The sequence below is a fragment of the Amia ocellicauda genome, chromosome 13 (assembly GCF_036373705.1).
Source record: "Amia ocellicauda isolate fAmiCal2 chromosome 13, fAmiCal2.hap1, whole genome shotgun sequence".
NCBI lineage: Eukaryota > Metazoa > Chordata > Actinopteri > Amiiformes > Amiidae > Amia > Amia ocellicauda.
The window spans coordinates 3,043,166-3,061,441 of NC_089862.1; the positions used below are offsets into that span (position 1 = coordinate 3,043,166).

The following is an 18,276-nucleotide window of genomic DNA, read 5'->3' on the forward strand; positions in this document are numbered from 1 at the left end:
ACGGTGTTTGGGGGGAGCGTGGCAGTGTCGGATCCGGTTGAGGCGGAGTGTGGAGAACCCGGAGAAGGTCTGCCACCTCCCCAGTACTATACTATACAGATTGGAGAAGCTAGGGGGCTGGTCTACTATGACGGGATGCCAAAACTCTGCAGGTGGTGTCAGGGCCGAGACCACGTTGTTGCCCAGTGCACAGCAGTGGACTGCGGCAAGTGTAAGGTAGGTCACCTGACACATGCCTGCAGAGAAAATATACTCTGCAACCTCTGTGGCTGTGGTGGCCATATTTATAAGAACTGCCCCGATTCATATGCCAATTGAGTCGGGTCTCCCTTCTCACTAACTAGCAATTCCATTCTGGACCCCGAGCAAGAACAGGAGGGAGGCCCGGCACGGGAGGAGGAGGGAGAAGCAGAGGAAGAACAGATATATGCCCTGGCTCCAGAACCCCCCCTACTCCAAAGGAACCACCAAAAAGGAAGGGGGAACATCTGGAGGGGTGGGGTTGGGTGAAGGTGAGCAATAAAAAGAGAAAAGTGGTGGACAGAGAGGAGAATACTGCCAAGAACTCGAATAATGTTTCCTCTCTGGAGGAAGCCCAAGATAATCGAGCTCCCCCCGCCCCCCCCCCCCCTCGCTGGAGCCAGGGCAGAAGCCCCACTCCCTCCTCCAGTGAAAACGGTGGTTGCAGAGTCCGGAACATCCGGCCCCGCCTTGGTGGAGAAGCAGAGCCTGGTCAAAAGACAGCGTAGCTGAGACCGTTTTGCAGGAAAGAGCCAGCCCTCCCTCCGGCTGCGACGGGCCGGTGGTGAGAAAGAAAGTCCCGGAGCAGCTGGAGGGTGAACTAGATCAGGTGCTGGCTCGAATAGAAAAGAAAGCAAAAGCCAGAAATATCAGCACTGCACAGGAGTCCGGCAGGGGGAGCATCGGGAAACCGCCAGCACAGAAAGGGGCCTCCTCTAGCCACCTCGGAGATGTCGTGGCGGCTTCAGCCAGCGGTGGAGGTAAGGGGGATAGAGGAGCGGCCGGCCCACGGTCTCACCCTCCAGGAGTTCCATACCTGGAGGAAGGAGCCGTGGAGAAATGTACAGAGATTATGGGGGCCAAGGCCTCCGGGAAGGAGGAGGAGTTGAGAGAGAAGAAGAGAGGGGAGAAGAGATACCCCCCATCCCTCTTGTTAAGAAGATCAGTAGATGGGGAGGGGGGAACCGAAAGGTTCTCCTCCTCCTAACATGTTTGGTCTGGGGGTCCTAGGGCCCCCACCTCAGGGCCGCTCCTCAGGAGCAGAGCCCAACCTGACATGCTGGTCTCAGTGGTACAGACGTGAGTATAGCTTCCCATGTGCACCCGGACTGGCTCTCTGTCTCTCTCTGTCTGCAGGTCTGTGAGGAGCCAAGACGCCGGCGCCTAATTCACATTTCGCGAACATAATTCAGATTTTATCCCACAGAATGCCCAAGTATTTCGTGCTTGGAAATTGTGGACGAAAGGTAAAATGTACTTTGCTTTCCCTGGACAGAATTAGCATTCATGATTGGCATCAAGCATCATCTCAGACATGCACTAGAATGAAACTTGTACCCAAAGAATTGGTTTCAGCATCTGTGCTAGCTTACACAGATTTCAAAAAGCCTTTCATTTTGGAGACTGATACAAGTCATGGCGGACTTGGTGCTGTACTGTCTCAAGAGCAAGACGGCAAAGTCCAGCCAATCACTTTTTACTAGCAGGGGGTTGCGGTCTACATAACGCAATATGCAGAACTACAGTTCTGTGAAACTTGAGTTATTGGCCCTTAGTGGGCAGTCTCCGAAAATCAGTCTCACCTGCATTACTTGTAAATTGTTGGAAAAAATTATTAGACAGAAAATTGAGGAGCATCTTCATGAAAAACATATTCTTGGAGATAGTCAACATGGGTTTAGACGAGGCAGATCATGTCTTACTAAAAAGCATATGATATGATATACTTAGATTTTCAAAAAGCTTTTGATAAGGTTCCACACCAACGACTGATCCTTAAATTGGAAGCTGTAGGCATTCAGGGTAATGTAAGTAGATGGATTATGAACTGGTTGATGTATAGGAAACAGAGGGTGTCAATAAGAGGAGTTGCTTCTAACTGGAATGAGGTTATTAGTGGAGTTCCTCAGGGATCAGTATTAGGGCCTTTGCTTTTTCTAATCTATATTAATGATCTGGACTCTGGGATAGTTAGCAAACTTGTCAAATTTGCAGATGATACTAAAATACAGTGAGGGAAAAAAGTATTTGATCCCCTGCTGATTTTGTACGTTTGCCAACTGACAAAAATGATCAGTCTATAATTTTAATGGTAGGTGTATTTTAACAGTGAGAGACAGAATAACAACAACAAAATCCAGAAGAACGCATTTAAAAAAAGTTATAAATTGATTTGCATGTTAATGAGGGAAATAAGTATTTGACCCCTTCGACTTAGTACTTGGTGGCAAAACCCTTTTTGGCAATCACAGAGGTCAGACATTTCAGACATGGCCACCAGGTTTGCACACATCTCAGGAGGGATTTTGTCCCACTCCTCTTTGCAGATCCTCTCCAAGTCATTAAGGTTTACCAGGCTGATGTATGGCAACTCCAACCTTCAGCTCCCTCCACAGATGTTCTGTGGGATTAAGGTCTGGAGACTGGCTAGGCCACTCCAGGACCTTAATGTGCTTCTTCTTGAGCCACTCCTTTGTTGCCTTGGCTGTGTGTTTTGGGTCATTGTCATGCTGGAATACCCCATCCACGACCCATTTTCAATGCCCTGGCTGAGGGAAGAAATCTTACTGATTGATAGGGGATCAAATACGTATTTCCCTCAGCAGATACACTCTCGGCAGCACAGGTTATTCAAAGGGACTTGGATAATATTCAGTTGTGGGCCAACACCTGGCAGATGAAGTTCAATATGGACAAGTGCAAGGTATTACATGAAGGTGCTAGCCAAGACTGTAAATGGGGTATTTGTTAGCAGATTGCCTGCTAGATGTCTTGGCTATAGACATCACAGTCCAGGAACCATCCACTACTGGGAAAGAGAATATTCTTGTTCTTACTGGTGTCTTTTCCAAATACACACACATCACAACCAAAGACTAATGTACAAGTGCTGCAGCCAAGGTGCTGGTTCAGGTCTGGTTTTACATTTTAAACCCACACAGACACAGGGAGAACATGCAAACTCCACACAGACAGGCACCCTGAGCTGGGACTTGAACCCAGGAGCCTGGAGCTGGGAGGTAGCAGCACTAACCACCATGCCACCATAACAGCGATGTGCTTTGTTTTTGTATATTTCATGTAATGGGACTTTAATATGATGAATTAACATATCTCCACAAATTATATCCATAGCAGGTGAGATTGGTGTCCCATATTAAAGCCTAATTGGTGAGTTATTTAAGGGTGCACAATGTGGCTTTGCAAGAGCGACTGAGTCGAGTGTTGCACGAACGCACCTTGTTTTGATTTCAGTCCATTGTTTGACGGTAAGCTGGTTGCATCTCATGGTTTTACACAGCACAGATGTTTTATGTCTGTGGGCTTTTAAAACTTTGAAATTGTATTTTGGTATTGTAGGGTGAGATGCAGGTTTTAATCGACCTGCACACTTGATTTCAACAACTCACCTGAGGTAAATGTTTTATATGAATCGCAGTATAGTCCACGTTCTGGACACATTTAATGTGTTTTTTTGTTTTGTAGGAGTGTGGGCATCTTGCTGTTTTTCTTTTATTGTGTTTTAGACATTTTACACATTTTAATCTTCCTTAAAGGATTTTTAAATAGTTTTATCATGTCTTTATTTATACAATTTTATTGTTAGCCCCCTTGGCTAGTGTTCTGTGGATACAATTGTGCATCTCTGCTTTGGCCGGGAGGTTGTTTGATGGCTAGAGGTGTGCGCTTTTGCACTGTGTCTGATCTGATGATTTAATTGGGTTTATTTAATGCACGTATTAAAGTTTCACTTCTTATTATGTTGTTTAGTTCTACATTTTCACTTTGTTTAAATTACACTTTTTTTTTTTACTTTCACTTTATCTGCACAGTATATTTGGTTTTGCACTCCAGTCCACCTGTGGTGTGGAGGCGCTCACTCGGGCTGCTGAAATGCCTTTGGGCGGGGTGGGGCTGCACGGTGGGCTGCAGAGCACTGATTGATTGATTCAGGTTTTTATTTCTTGGTGATTTATTTGTGAAATCCATTATATATACTCTTCTAATAATAAAAGCCTTCATTTAATTGAAGAGACTTCTAATTATAGCGTACTGTCATTTCCCAGGAGCCCCTATTCTCCTGTATTAATCAGAGGGTGGCATAGTTTATGACCCCTAGGGGTGCTACATATATAAAGCAATAATCCAGCTCAATCAGATGAAGTAGTAATCTAATTTTTGAAAATGTTGGTGATGTCACTGGTTTTGTGGTGGATTAGTAGTTTGCCAGTTGTCACCTAAATATTTTTGATTGTATTGTATTTTCTATTTAATATATTTTTTTTATTATATTGCAATATAATTGCATATAACTGCAATATAATGCAAGTGCATAGAGTATTTTGGTGTGGATTTGATTTTACCTAAACTGTTTATTAGTTATTGCTGTTTTTTCAATGTGCACACTGCACTATTTACATTTGTATTTATTACTAAATCTATTTCTTCAACATTTAAAGAGTATGTTAAAGTGCAATACATGTTCTGCACTATTTAAATATGTGTGTGTCTTTTAGTTTTACATAAACATAAATATGGGCACCACTTAGGCTAAATGTTTTTCAGCGAGGTGGGGCCCCCCACCATCATATCTTGCCTATGGCCCTAGGGCTGACCCTTATTACTATTAAATAATAATAGACCTACCTCCCTAAACAACTATCATTCAGGTACTTTACTTCCATTCCTACCCTGGAATGTGCAGTTTCACATATGGAAAACCCATATTTATATTCACAGTAATGTGTAGATCATTTTGTGATCTTCTTTCCCTTGGAATATTGTCTACCTGTAGAAAACTGTATGATAGGTATAAGTAAACTAAGTAAGTTGACTTGGATAAAGGGGTCTGTTAAACAACTAAATAATAATCATAATCAAAATATTTCGACATCTATTTTGGCAATCTATCCATATGTTGACTGAAACTCTCCCTCTGCTTATCATCAGTATCCATTTAAGCAAACACTGTCTTACAAGATTATGCAAACATTTACACTGTCAAATTACATATCTCCCAGTTATTCATGTTACATCTCTTTCAGATGCTGCCAAAAAAAAAATCACAATTTGAATTATCAGGAAGATAAAGCAATACAGAAGTGGAGTTGTACAGGTCTCATTAGAAGTTTGAGAGTCTGTACACATTTTTTGTAACTGGTAAAAAGAAAGTGAAAGGTTCCAGAGGCTCATCAGAAACTTGGAATAGTTAATTGCATATTGAAGTATATTTGTTGTTTATTTTTTAAATTTGTCAGTAGACTTTGTAGTGAAAATTGGAAAGGTTCTACAATATTCACAAATTAACAGCATACACTTTCATATATTTGAACTAATGCTGTCTAATTTTGCATTATTCAAATAAGGTGCATTTTTGTTCAACCTTACCAAACCACTCTTTCTCCACCCTCACCGCTAAGTGGTGGAATGACCTTCCCACCAAGGTCAGGACCACACAGTCCCAGACCACGAACTGCTCAAGACACCCCTGTTCAAGAGACCCCTGAAATACCACAGCCTAATCTCCTGGAAGAAGAGGAAGAAGAAGACAAAGAAAAATAAAAGAAGTACAATATAATAAAAAGGAATGTCACAGAGCTTAAATTATGTTTTGTTTCAAAATGCATAATAAAAATACATTTTATTTGATAAGGCATAGAAATAATGCATGTTGTTTTGACTTGTTGGTTTTGGTTTTGTTGTAGGATTTGTATTGTTTTGTGCTTGTCTTGCTTTGCTTGTATTTACAGCATATGCTCTCTAAAAACCTATTAACTGAAATAATCTTGTTTTTTTTGTACACCACATCAACACATCCAGAGACATTTCCTTTCCTAAAATTAGACCTGAGGGCCACCTAATGGGTGAAGCATGATACTGCAACATTACACTGATTTTGTTTTCCTTTTCCCAGAGGCTTTATTATTTCACATTCTAAGGTTGAAATGTTAAGGGATAATTACAGCTATAACAACTTTAAATTATGTGTTTGCAATCTACACTGCAAGGGAAAAACAAATATCACCCATTATTTCAGTTTAGATTTCTGAGCTTTTTATCTGAAACTGCTCTTATCAAGAAGAACTGATCAGAAAATGAGTAATTGATACTGGTCTTGCAGTCTTTATCTCAAATAGTAAAAGTTTCTGTAATTGTCTCATATGTTTCACTCTCTTTATATTCTTTTATAAATAGATGTCTGATGATATCCTACCTCATGACTTTATTGGCTTGGAAAAAACTCAGTGACAACTTGTCATTATTAATATAGCAATTAGATAAGAATATATATATATATATATATATATACACACACACACACTGATCAGCCATAACATTATGACCACCTGCCTAATATTGTGTAGGTCCCCCTTTTGCCGTCAAAACAGCCCTGACCCGTCGAGGCATGGACTCCACTATGAATCGGACTTGTTTGTCCAGCACATACCACCGATTGCCCAATTGGATTGAGATCTGGGGAATTTGGAGGCCAAGTCAACACCTTGAACTCATGATTCATCAGACCAGGCCACCTTCTTCCATTGCTCCGTGGTCCACTTCTGATGCTCACGTGCCCATTGTAGGCGCTTTCGGCAGTGGACAGGGGTCAGCATGGGCACCCTGACTGGTCTGCGGCTATGCAGCCCCATAAGCAACAAACTGCGATGCACTGTGTGTTCTGACACCTTTCTATCAGAACCAGAATTAACTTTTTCAGCAATTTGAGCTACAGTAGCTCGTCTGTTGGATCGGACCACACAGGCCAGCCTTCGCTCCCCATGTGCATCAATGAGCCTTGGCCGCCCATGACCCTGTCACCGGTTCACCGCTTTTCCTTCCTTGGACCACTATTGATAGGTACTGACCACTGCAGACTGGGAACACCCCACAAGAGCTGCAGTTTTGGAGATGCTCTGACCCAGTCGTCTAGCCATCACAATTTGGCCCTTGTCAAAGTCGCTCAGATCCTTACGCTTGCCCATTTTTCCTGCTTCTAACACATCAACTTTGAGGACAAAATGTTCACTTGCTGCCTAATATATCCCACCCACTGACAGGTGCCATGATAACGAGATTATCAGTGTTATTCACTTCACCTGTCAGTGGTCATGGTGGTAATGTTATTCTGGTGGCATACATAGCCAAAATGATGACAATTGTGTCACTGTCCAAATATTTATTGACCTAACTGTATATATTGCCTCAAGATGCATTGATAATTAATGTATGTGTGGGTAAAATATATTTTACAATCTAAAGCTTTTGCCATTGCTTTTGCTTTCTTTCTGACATGCATTTTCTCAAGACCAGGTATTTTCTTTATATAGGAAACTAGGCATATTTCGGGGATTTCTTCAGCTAGGGACTTTTTTCAACATTATAAAGATTCATACGAAGCAGATCCACATACGATGCTATGAGAGATTTCTGATACAATATTCCAGCAGTGAATAAGTCAATTTCCTTATCTCTGTAATTAAATACACAACTTTGTACTTAACATGTTGGTCTGCTATTGAAATTATACAGGTATTATTCTGTCAATATTATATACAAATGTATAAAAAGTACATTAATGGGTGTATTGATGCAGAGCAAAATGTGTTAATGATTGTAAAATGAGGTTATCCTGTAAACACTTTGTGTGGGTTCTTTTTCCATAATTTGAAACATTCTCCAAAAAAGTCCCAGTCTCCTGTAGAATAACCCAATTGCTCTCTTATGGGATGACCTTGACTAGAGACTGAAAAAGTGAAACAGTGCAACCAGCATTATTATGATAAAAACACTTAACAAAACATATATGGCAAAATACATCTAAGCTGTGGAACAGAGTGCCCAGTGTTTGAGTTATTTTTATGGGGAGAGTTGCAGAAAAATGTTATATTGTATTTTATTTTGAGGAAGTATGAAACAAGAGTTCATGCTGATTCTTCCTTCCTTGCATTTCTTTAAAATTCTTCATGTTGGCACATAAAGCCTGCCAGTGTATATACTGTATATTTATATATATATATATATACACACACACACACACACACACTGGCAGGCTTTAATTGTATATATATATATAATGGTAGTAAATACAGGTGTGACAAATATTTATGATGCCATCAGTCACTTTCAAGAAGTTATAAGCTTTTTGTTTCCCAGTACTGAACTGCACAAATTCTGGGGGCTTTCCTTGCAAAAGACAATTGCTGAAATGCTGTCAGGCTTTGATTCACCACAAGCAGAAATAAACATCCGAGTACCAAACAAGTGCCCTCTGGATAAACATAAATGAATGTTTGGAGTCTTTCTGTCTGTTGTGTATGTAGCTCACTACACTATAATAACCATTTGGGCACCATGAAGCAAGTGAGCCAAAGATTGGAATGTACATGGAGTTCTGTCAGTCAAGGAGTTTGTTGTACACATAAAAATATCTTACTGTGTAAAGGGAAGGTCTATAATCTCCCAGAATTACTTTTTATGCAGATGAATTTAAGAAAAATACTAGAATTCTACAGCTTCCTTTATTTATCGGAATGTATTAACTCCCTGAGTTAGACTGTTCATTAGCATGGTTTAAATATCCATCTCTATGCCAATGATGCATTTATTTTTGTTATAAGTAGTTTATTGTTTGATTGTATTTTTTGAATATTTTTTTTCAGGTACGGTGTGATGTTTTACAAACCTCAGCTTTTTGCAGATAAATAATAAGAAGACTGCCAGGGTTCTTTCTAACTACCAGACAGTGTTATCTAGTACTGACCTTCCTCTACATCCTGTGAACCCAGCTATTAATTGAACAATTGACTTCCAACTTCCACACATTTCTAAAAGTCTGGGTTCATAGGTATTTTGCTTTGGAGTCACTCCAATATATTAAATACATGCAATCTTAAACAAAACTAAACAAGGCATTTCGATTTTTGGCTACCCGAACCATACATTTTGCAAAAGCTATTAACTGTTTGATATACTGTACTTAAATATATTGTTACATGTCAAGAGTGATTATTGTTATTTCTGGAACTGATCTAAATGCAGCAGTATTCTTCTGCTTGCAGAAATACTGTAAATACTTGCAGAAGAAACATCACTCCCCAAAAGAAAGTAATGTTTCCAAGTCAAGTTCTCTGTAAAATAAGAGTCTCTCTTTGAGAAATCACTTCCTGGCACCTTGTTAACAAATATGATTATTTCCTATAAACTAAATCATGATGTGGCCTTTCTCTAAATTTACAACACGCTTGTTTAAGAAATTCTGACTAAATTTCTGTATACATTTGTTTATTCACTCTCCCCTTTATAATCATTATTGTTGTTGTTATGATATTCTAACTTTTGACTGGCCAAAAGTTGGTTGTCAAGATGTTAAAATCACATCACATAGTCTTGAGCTAATTTGCACTTGGATCGCCAGAGAAACCCCCAAAAAAGGTCAAAGATTCTGATCTATTATGCCTGTGCCTGCTGCTGCCCTATACATTTTTGCATACCATACCACATATCCTAGAGCAGTGTTTCTCAACCGGTGTTCGGCGGAACAGTGGTGTTCCGTAGGACGGATGCAGGAGAAAATAACACTGCTATTAGCTAACGTTACATTTAAATTAAACCCCCATTCAAGTTTTAAATAGTAAACTAAAATTAGCTAATAAAATGTAGACAAACATAGGGCTTATAAACCAATACAACATGTTTTACTAAAACCATCTAAACTAATAGAAAGTATTTTTTAAAGCAACGCTACATTTGAGTATGGTTCGGTTAGTGTGTATTCTCGTTATGCAGATTACAGTATACCGTAGAATAGAAGCGCAATTTTACTAAAAGAAAATTAAAATCGTTTTTCAAAATTCACATAAATAAAGACATTACGGTAAATGTTTGCCGATGACGTTGACTACATATCAGCAGTTGCCTGGAGATCATAGCGAAAAAGAAAAAGAAAACGGTAAAGTATGAAAACGGACCTCTCACACAATGTTGGATAAAACTAAAACTATACCCGATATTTATTAAATTATTTCAAATCCCACATCGTAAGTGTTTTGGCTATGATTTGCATTGCAATACTTTTAACTTACATTGTAAATAAATTACACTTTTGTGGGTTCAAATCCCATATGGGGCAGTTTAAACTGGAGCAATTTAAGGAACTTCACTTAAATTGCTCCTGTAAAATGCCCAGCTGTATAAATGGGTACGAATGTAATTCGCCCTGGATAAGAGCGTCTGCTAAATGACAAATAATTTAAAAATAATGTAATGTGTGTGTGTGTGTGAGAGAGAGACTTACAACGTCGTTTGCAATCAAAATAAGTCTCCCCACACCCCCCAACATTAATTAACGCATTGATTTTATTATAATCGTAAGAGACTTCACTTTTTAGAAATGTATAATTCTTCATACTTTAGGTTGGCATTTATTTTATATATAAGGTCTGAAAGGAAATTATGTCAGCCAGCCTCTAAGGAACTGGCATGCAGCTGAATAAGTGGGAAAGCTCCACAACAACACATCACTATTGAAAATAACCAAAATGTTACAGGTGAGCAAACAAGCTCTCAAAACATCAAGATCAAACAAAGAGCGCCTGCAATCTGAGGAACAAGAGCTCAGTGTCACTGTTAACAATTCCCCCAAGGAGTAAACCACCTCTGTGCCACAAAACAGGCACAGGTATCGCACTGATTTTTTAATTTATTTTTTACTTTTCACAACAGACTATGAATAGCAGTAGACACAGTATTGTCAACTAATTGTTTTTAATTTATTACATTTAAATAATTTATTTTAACTATATATATGTTTACCGTGTTAAAGACAGTGGTTTCAGTTTTGAGCTTTCTGACACGATTTTTCTTGGCTTATATAATGCCTAGTTAGAAAAATAAGGTTAAACTAGTTTTAATTTGAATTAATACTTTAATAATGTAAAATGAATGCAATGCTATATTAGCTTAATTCAGCTGTGTTATGGTATTTCTTTCTCAATTTGAATAGGAGTGGTCATTGCAGTGTTTAAGATTGTCGCTTGTTACATTTTAGTCAGTCTTTAGTCAAGAACATGGATACATTGTTTATCTTGAAACAAAATGGTGCAATTGCACAGAAAATCTGTTCTAAAAATCTAGTCTAAACCTCAATTGGTTTCAGACTGGCCATTGCAATTGGACCGATAAGTTATAATGGTAGGCCTATTTTGTATTTTTGTCATTAATGATTTGCCTGTAGGGAATGCATGGTGCACTGATTGCCTATGTACAATTAGCAATACAAAACCAATAAAATCTTTGATTATATAATGTGGTGTGCCTCAGGATAATTCCAAGTGTGTGGGTGTGCCTTCCCTAAAAAAAAATTTGAGAACCACTGTCCTAGAGAATACCTAACTTTGAGCCAGAACTACACCCAGCTTGAAATAGTACTAATTGATATATCAAAGGATGAAGTATTCACGTGTGAAGTTATAAAATTGACATACTTTTCCTGTTCAAACACTGTTGTATTATGTGTATGTATATGCTATATAAATATATGCACAACTAGTATATTGTATACTTAATGCAGTGGTAAAGGGTGCACAGCAAAGAACACTGGGTTCATACAAACTGACAATTGTTATGTTTTCAAATATTGGACTGCAAAAAATAAGAAAAAAACTAGCCACTGCAGAAGTAATCAACAGTTGCAAGGTATGAGTAGGATGTAAGACCTACAGTGCAGTCTGACCAGGTGAGCATTACGGATGCTCTAGAAAGTGGGTGAAGAATAATGCTGTACTGATGTTAGTGGGTAGCTGCTTTTCTCAAGGTTGAGGTGTGGTGGAGTTGGAGTATAACAAGTAAACAATAAACCTACAGTAAGTGTCATATTATTCTGCTGTTCCTGTAAGTCACTTGACCCTGGAATCCTCCCTTTTGCCTGCACCAGTTGCAGCTTGGTTTTCATTTTTCTTCTTCTTCCTGTGAAGAAAAAGATCTGCCAGTACCTACCCCAGTAAAATATTTGTGTTTCTACTAATAATTATATTGTTTACACAAGTTTAGTTAAAAAATAGTAGCTTGCCATACATTTCATATCAGTTTACCAATAATGTAACAATATTTTACAGGCTTATATTGTACTACATATGCATTTTGAATGGTAATTTACTTACTCATGAAATAAGAAAACACAATTAGAATCTGGCAATAGGGTGACTTTTCAGATCACAGATGTTAAACTTGGCAAACGTCTCTGGTCCCGTGTGGTTAAAATAAACAAATAAGCAAAATGTTTATGGGTGGAGTCCTATTCATTCTTCCTGTTAACATCCTCACATTTTGAAGCTAAAGGAGGCCAAAGGCCTGTGTAGGCATTATTTCAATTATATATACTGAGCTTTAAGTGTTTGAAAATAAATAAATCATGAGAAACAATACAATTATTGTGGTTAACTGGCACAGGGGCTACATAGGAACAAAATTCCAGCAAAATAAATACATACTCACTTAAAGGGCAAGTGCAAATTAGTGTAAAATAGTAATTAATTAAAAATATCTGTTTTTATCTTAGGAAGCAGTTTTGCAGACACACCAGGTCCAGTATGTTTTAGAAGTAACTGCAGTTCCTATCAGTCTATTTGCCAGATAAGGAAGAAAGCCATCCAAACTATCTAAAGGAACTTAAGTAACAGATACAACATTTAAAATAAAACACAACTTTCTGTTTTTCATATATTCATGCAGCACCCACAACATAGGAATGTGGGTAAAGCTACTAAGGTATTGCACCATTTTAAATTCATAGTCTTTACTTCTTCATGCAAGTAAAAATCACAATAACAAATACAAGAAAGAACAATCTCTGTATGGTTTAAACTGTCTGCCTAACACTGGCAAGAAGGCTTAATTTATTTGATATATCATCTAGTATTCTTCAGTGAGAAAGACAAATTCTTCAAATAATTAAAAGGACAGACAAGACACAGCCCATAATTGGCAAACTATGTGCTGTATCTTGTTTATTGTCCTTGTAAGCAGCTTTCTGACAGACTTATGTTTTGCATGTGTAGTTTTGATTTCAAATAAATGAAACAATGAAAAAGTCAATCACAATGTGAATCATATATTAGTAAATCAAATGCATGATCCTAGAGTGATGTACATCAGTGTAGAATAAAAACCACACAATGGTAATATAATGCAGGGGCTGGGCTTGCACAAACCACATTGCTAAAAAAGCAACCTAAAAATAATCCCCCTGCCACAATGAATATTACAAACTAATAATTACATATTTAGATTAAAATAATATTGGATTTCTAAAATAACTGAAATTATTATTTAAAATAATACAAAAACAAGAAAGACAAGAAGAACACAGTAGCCAGCTTATTGCTCTGGTGAACTCTGGTGGAACGGGATCTCGCCATGTATTCACCTGTTACATAAGAGAAGATGCATTAGAACCATTACATAGTATAGATGACATATATTAGTGTTAATTTATAGTGTAAAGGTTTCTAAATTAATTGAAGTATAAATTAATCAGTACATACAAGGTAATAATATATAGGTATAATAATAATAATAATAATAATAATAATAATAATATGTTGTTATTATTATTATTTTTTGAGATGTGGTTTTGAAACTTCCTTTAAAAAAATATAGATGCAGAAGTTCTGCTTTAAATTAGGGGTTATTATTCTATTTGTCTGCATAGGGTCATGTTGAACTCTGCAGATTACGCTTTGGACAGGACACTAGTCCCTCACAGGACAAACCATCATCACATGATTACAGGGCAGATTAGAGTCAGACTAGAACCTGTGTCATAAGACAGTCATCTTATCTCTCAGGTGCTGATTTATCAGCTGACAGCCCGCATAAAAGGAGCCAGACTAGACAGATTCAGTATTGTTTGAAAACAGTAGGTGGAAAAAAAACAAGGATGTAGAGATGTACTGTTTAAAAAGGAGGATTGCATAGCTTTTGAAATGTTCTTGGGATGAAAACTGATACAGACTTGGAACACTTAAAGGCTGAGGAAGATGAAAAAGGTACAAGGAAGGATACATGGACTTGACTGAGTATTTTAAAGTGTTATTGGTTTATTGTCTTTTCTTTTTCCTTTTTAGCTTTGTAGTTCTGTAGTTGGAGCATGCTGAGTGTGACGTTTGGCTGGCAGAGTGAGTTAAGTGTATTGTTTTATTTTATTTTATTATTTTTCCTTTTATGATTGATTCCTCTAAGAAAAACAATGTTAACATTTTGAAATTTGTTTTCAACACTGTATTCCCTGTTTGCAATGTATCCTGAGTCACTGACTGCAACATCCCACAACATTCTGCCCTGTGTCACAATACATGGATATATATCAGAATAATATTTTCATATTTACATAAATATAATCGAATTTAAATTTCAATTAATGTATTCATGATATAAATTAATCTATTAATACCACTGTTAAAACATCGATTAAATGAACCATATATATATATATTATTTGTACTACAACAGGGCCATTTTTGATTAATGAAACATATACGACATTAATAGTATACCTATATTTTTAATTTTGTTCAATATTAATCATACATTTTTTACTTTTTATTTTTACTTTCCATTTTATTATAATTGACTAATACTGGTGATTAGCTTATAAACAATGAAACTTGACTGTCAATGTAACAAACTGTCAATTATTTGGTATTAAAATTTAAGGGCCTGTTTTCATAAAATAAAATGTTTCTTTAAAGGTTAAATATTTACCTGCAACTTGTAGCCTAAAATATTGATGATCCGTGTCGTTTCCGTTAACGACTCGTTCATAAATCCCTGCATCTGTCATCTCCAAGTCTCTGAGGATGAGAGAGCCATTGGGAAGAGCAGACACACGATTACTGTAGTTGCCGTATATAAATGGCTCAGGAGAATTTGTGTACAATTGCACAATTGGTTTCTTTCCCTCGATTGATAAAAAATACCATTCAAAAAATCCTATTCTGTCGTGTCTGTCTGGAATGCTTGGCATTACAACTGAACCGTTTAGAAAGCCATCCAGTTGTTGAGCTGCTGCGTAGTCGTTGTTAGCTGTCAATAGAGAGAAAAGGGGAGAAAAAAAAAAAACATGAGCAAATTGTACTGCATTTCTTATTTCGGATACAGCATGCATAAGTGGTTTTAACATGACTACATTGTAAACGAAACTTACTGTAATTACGTTTATAACAGCACTACCAATTTCGTATTGACTATCAGGGTATGAAATTGTAAAAATATGGTAACTGTTCTGAGCATCGTAAACACATGTCCTTGCACTCTAGTTATCGGGGGACATTTTCTTCAACAGTACAGTTTTCAAAGCAGATGCGTAGAAATGGGTTATACTGGCAAACACCCCAAATATGCAATCAAGAAAACGTAAGGATTGTTTTTTGATCTATTGTTTTGATTGTAATCCTCCTACGTTATTAAGAAATTACCATCAATGGTTGTAATCTTTGCAGCCTACACGTGTCGAGAAAATGACAATGAAAGTGACTGTGTGTGAAAGTGTGTTAAACGTATTTGCACCCCCAACTACTTTCTCCAATGCGTCTGTTAATGCCAAGGTCAAACGCTGTTTTGTAGACCATTTTCTGATTGAGTTATTCATTGATTTGTTTAGGTTCCATATCTTGTATTGAAATGGTGCACTAGGTCAAGAAACACCACCCCCACCACCATTATATCACAGTATAGGTCTGTGCAACTTGTTGTGCCATTATCTAAATAGAACTCAGTTGCAAAATATGTTGATGATAACAATATTTAAATAACAATCATTTTTGTTTAAAACATAATTTGAGAAACATCAATCAAGACCCATAATTAATTAATTAGCACAATAAACCCGTCATCGAAACCAATGCATCAACTACAGTAACAAAATATTCTCTAGAGCACCACATAACACTTTTTAAATGAAAGCTGTTGGCAGTTACTTCGCTAATTGTTAAAAGCAAGCAGTTCCTCTATATTAGTACAGCAACGCACCCAGCATCAGTCCTAGAAGTATACAAAAGTTGGTTTCATTGACAGAGGAAACAAAGGTGATACCTACTTTGAAAGATGGGAATGCCAAAGCATAAATCACAGACGATTATTAAAAGGTGTGGAATTGTCCGCATTTTAATTCACGACACAATTCGAAGTATTTGAGTGTGGGATACTCATACACTGTGCAGAATGCGTCGCAGATTTCCTGTCGTGTCATGAAAGCAGTCGACCGTGAGATGCATGCCTGTGACACTCAAACTAGATATTGTGAAGTCACTCTCTCTCACACACACTTTTCTCTTTTTTCGAATTGACTGTGTCTTCGGGACATATCGTGCTCAGATTACACATTAATTTAATTCTACAACTCGCCCCTCGCCAATGAACTTTAATTTAAAGCTTCTTCTGTGGTTTCAGTTTTATATGTTGATAAAATACAATACGTAACTGGATTGAGGCAGGTAGATGCCACCAACTTTGATAATCCAGGAAGTTGTTAACCACACTTCAAAACAACAGATGAAGGCTATGACAAAATAGTATAAAGTTTATATTATTTGTATTCCACAATTTCTAATTCTGTGACCCCCCCATAATTGTTAATAAACACAGGCAAAGCCATGGATACCATAGTTATTATTAAAGCAATGTTTTGCTTAACATGTTTGAGTGATAATAGATCTACTCAAAGCATTATGGGAAATATTTGTTCTGAAAACCAAATGTGAAATGCTCATATAGCATGAAGGGGCAAAAGGCCTACTATCAGAGAAAAATAAATGTTCAGTACATTTTCCTATTTACAGGCTGCAATGGTTAGAAAATAAAAAAGAAATGCAGAGAGTGGAAGTTATGGAAGAACACTTGCAGGTCAGTGAGGAGATGATGACAACCACAGCTTCCCTCATTTCCTTCAAATGCTAAAAGCAGAGACTGTTTAAAAGATAATGAACACAACACATGTTTACAGTTATATACTTGTTTATTTTACAATATACCATTCCTCTACCGAGTCTCAGTATAAAATGAGAAGATTAATGTAGTCATGGAGTGTTTAAACGCAATCCAGCAGGTGTCATACTTTCAGAGGTTGCCAAACTGGGGTCCGTGAGGCAGTGCTAGGGGGTCCGCGGCCAAACATCCCCCCCGCGTATTGTTTTTAAATGCGGTCTGAAGCCGTCAACCCCCCGCTCTCACACGTTATTACCGTCACCCCCCCCGCAATCCTTTGGTAGGAGGCGGTCCTCGACGAAAATCTAGGCGGCAAAGGGGTCCCTCGGTTCAAAAACCTGGGAACCCCTGCTCTGTTACATGCCAGGCTTAATGACAGTTTGTGTCCCATGTCCATGAGCACCTTCCATTGCTTGCTCCACACTCTGCAACTTGTTTTCACTGAGAATCACAGCATGTTATGAGCAGAGTTAATATTTCATAACAGATTGATCAATTGATCATTGATTGTGATAGGAAATAATGAGCACTGATTGTCAGCAACAGTAATGGGACTGATGTATTTTGTACAGACAACATTCACATCTGAAAAGTGTATTAAAGTGACAAATTTGCACCTGAGCAATTTAATTTGATTTTTAGAGCTTTGGATTTAGAGCTAACTAGTGAATAGTTTAGAACACTGTTAAACTATGATGTGCTATTAGTATTCTGTGCAATTCACATTTTTGATTGTCAAAAGAAATGTTGAGGAAAGACAACATTTTTGACTGTTTTATAATTGCATGCTGCTCTATTTTAAACAGATTTTATGTACAGACTTTTTTGTCATAGCCTTCATCTGGTGTTTTGTAGTTACTGTGTTTAACAACTTGCTGGGTTATCAAAGTTGGTGGCAACTACCTGCCTCAATCCAGTTACATCCAGTTAAAATGTCACCAGATAATTAGGCTGCCAGAACATGCGTTTAAGATTCTCTGAACAGTTACCATATTTAAAAATGTTCATACCATGTGACAGTCAATATGAAATAGTTAGTACATAGCACAAATTTAC

General features: G+C 37.6%; 1 long non-coding RNA gene across 1 annotated transcript; it reads right to left on the bottom strand.

Moving 5' to 3' along the window:
• Positions 1 to 13,096: 13,096 nt before the first annotated feature.
• LOC136766945 (uncharacterized) lies at positions 13,097 to 16,659 on the bottom strand. Its single transcript, XR_010821789.1, has 3 exons — positions 16,334 to 16,659; positions 15,001 to 15,321; positions 13,097 to 13,663 (listed from the first exon to the last, which is right to left on the bottom strand). It is a non-coding gene; the product is annotated as an uncharacterized LOC136766945 (long non-coding RNA).
• Positions 16,660 to 18,276: the final 1,617 nt, after the last annotated feature.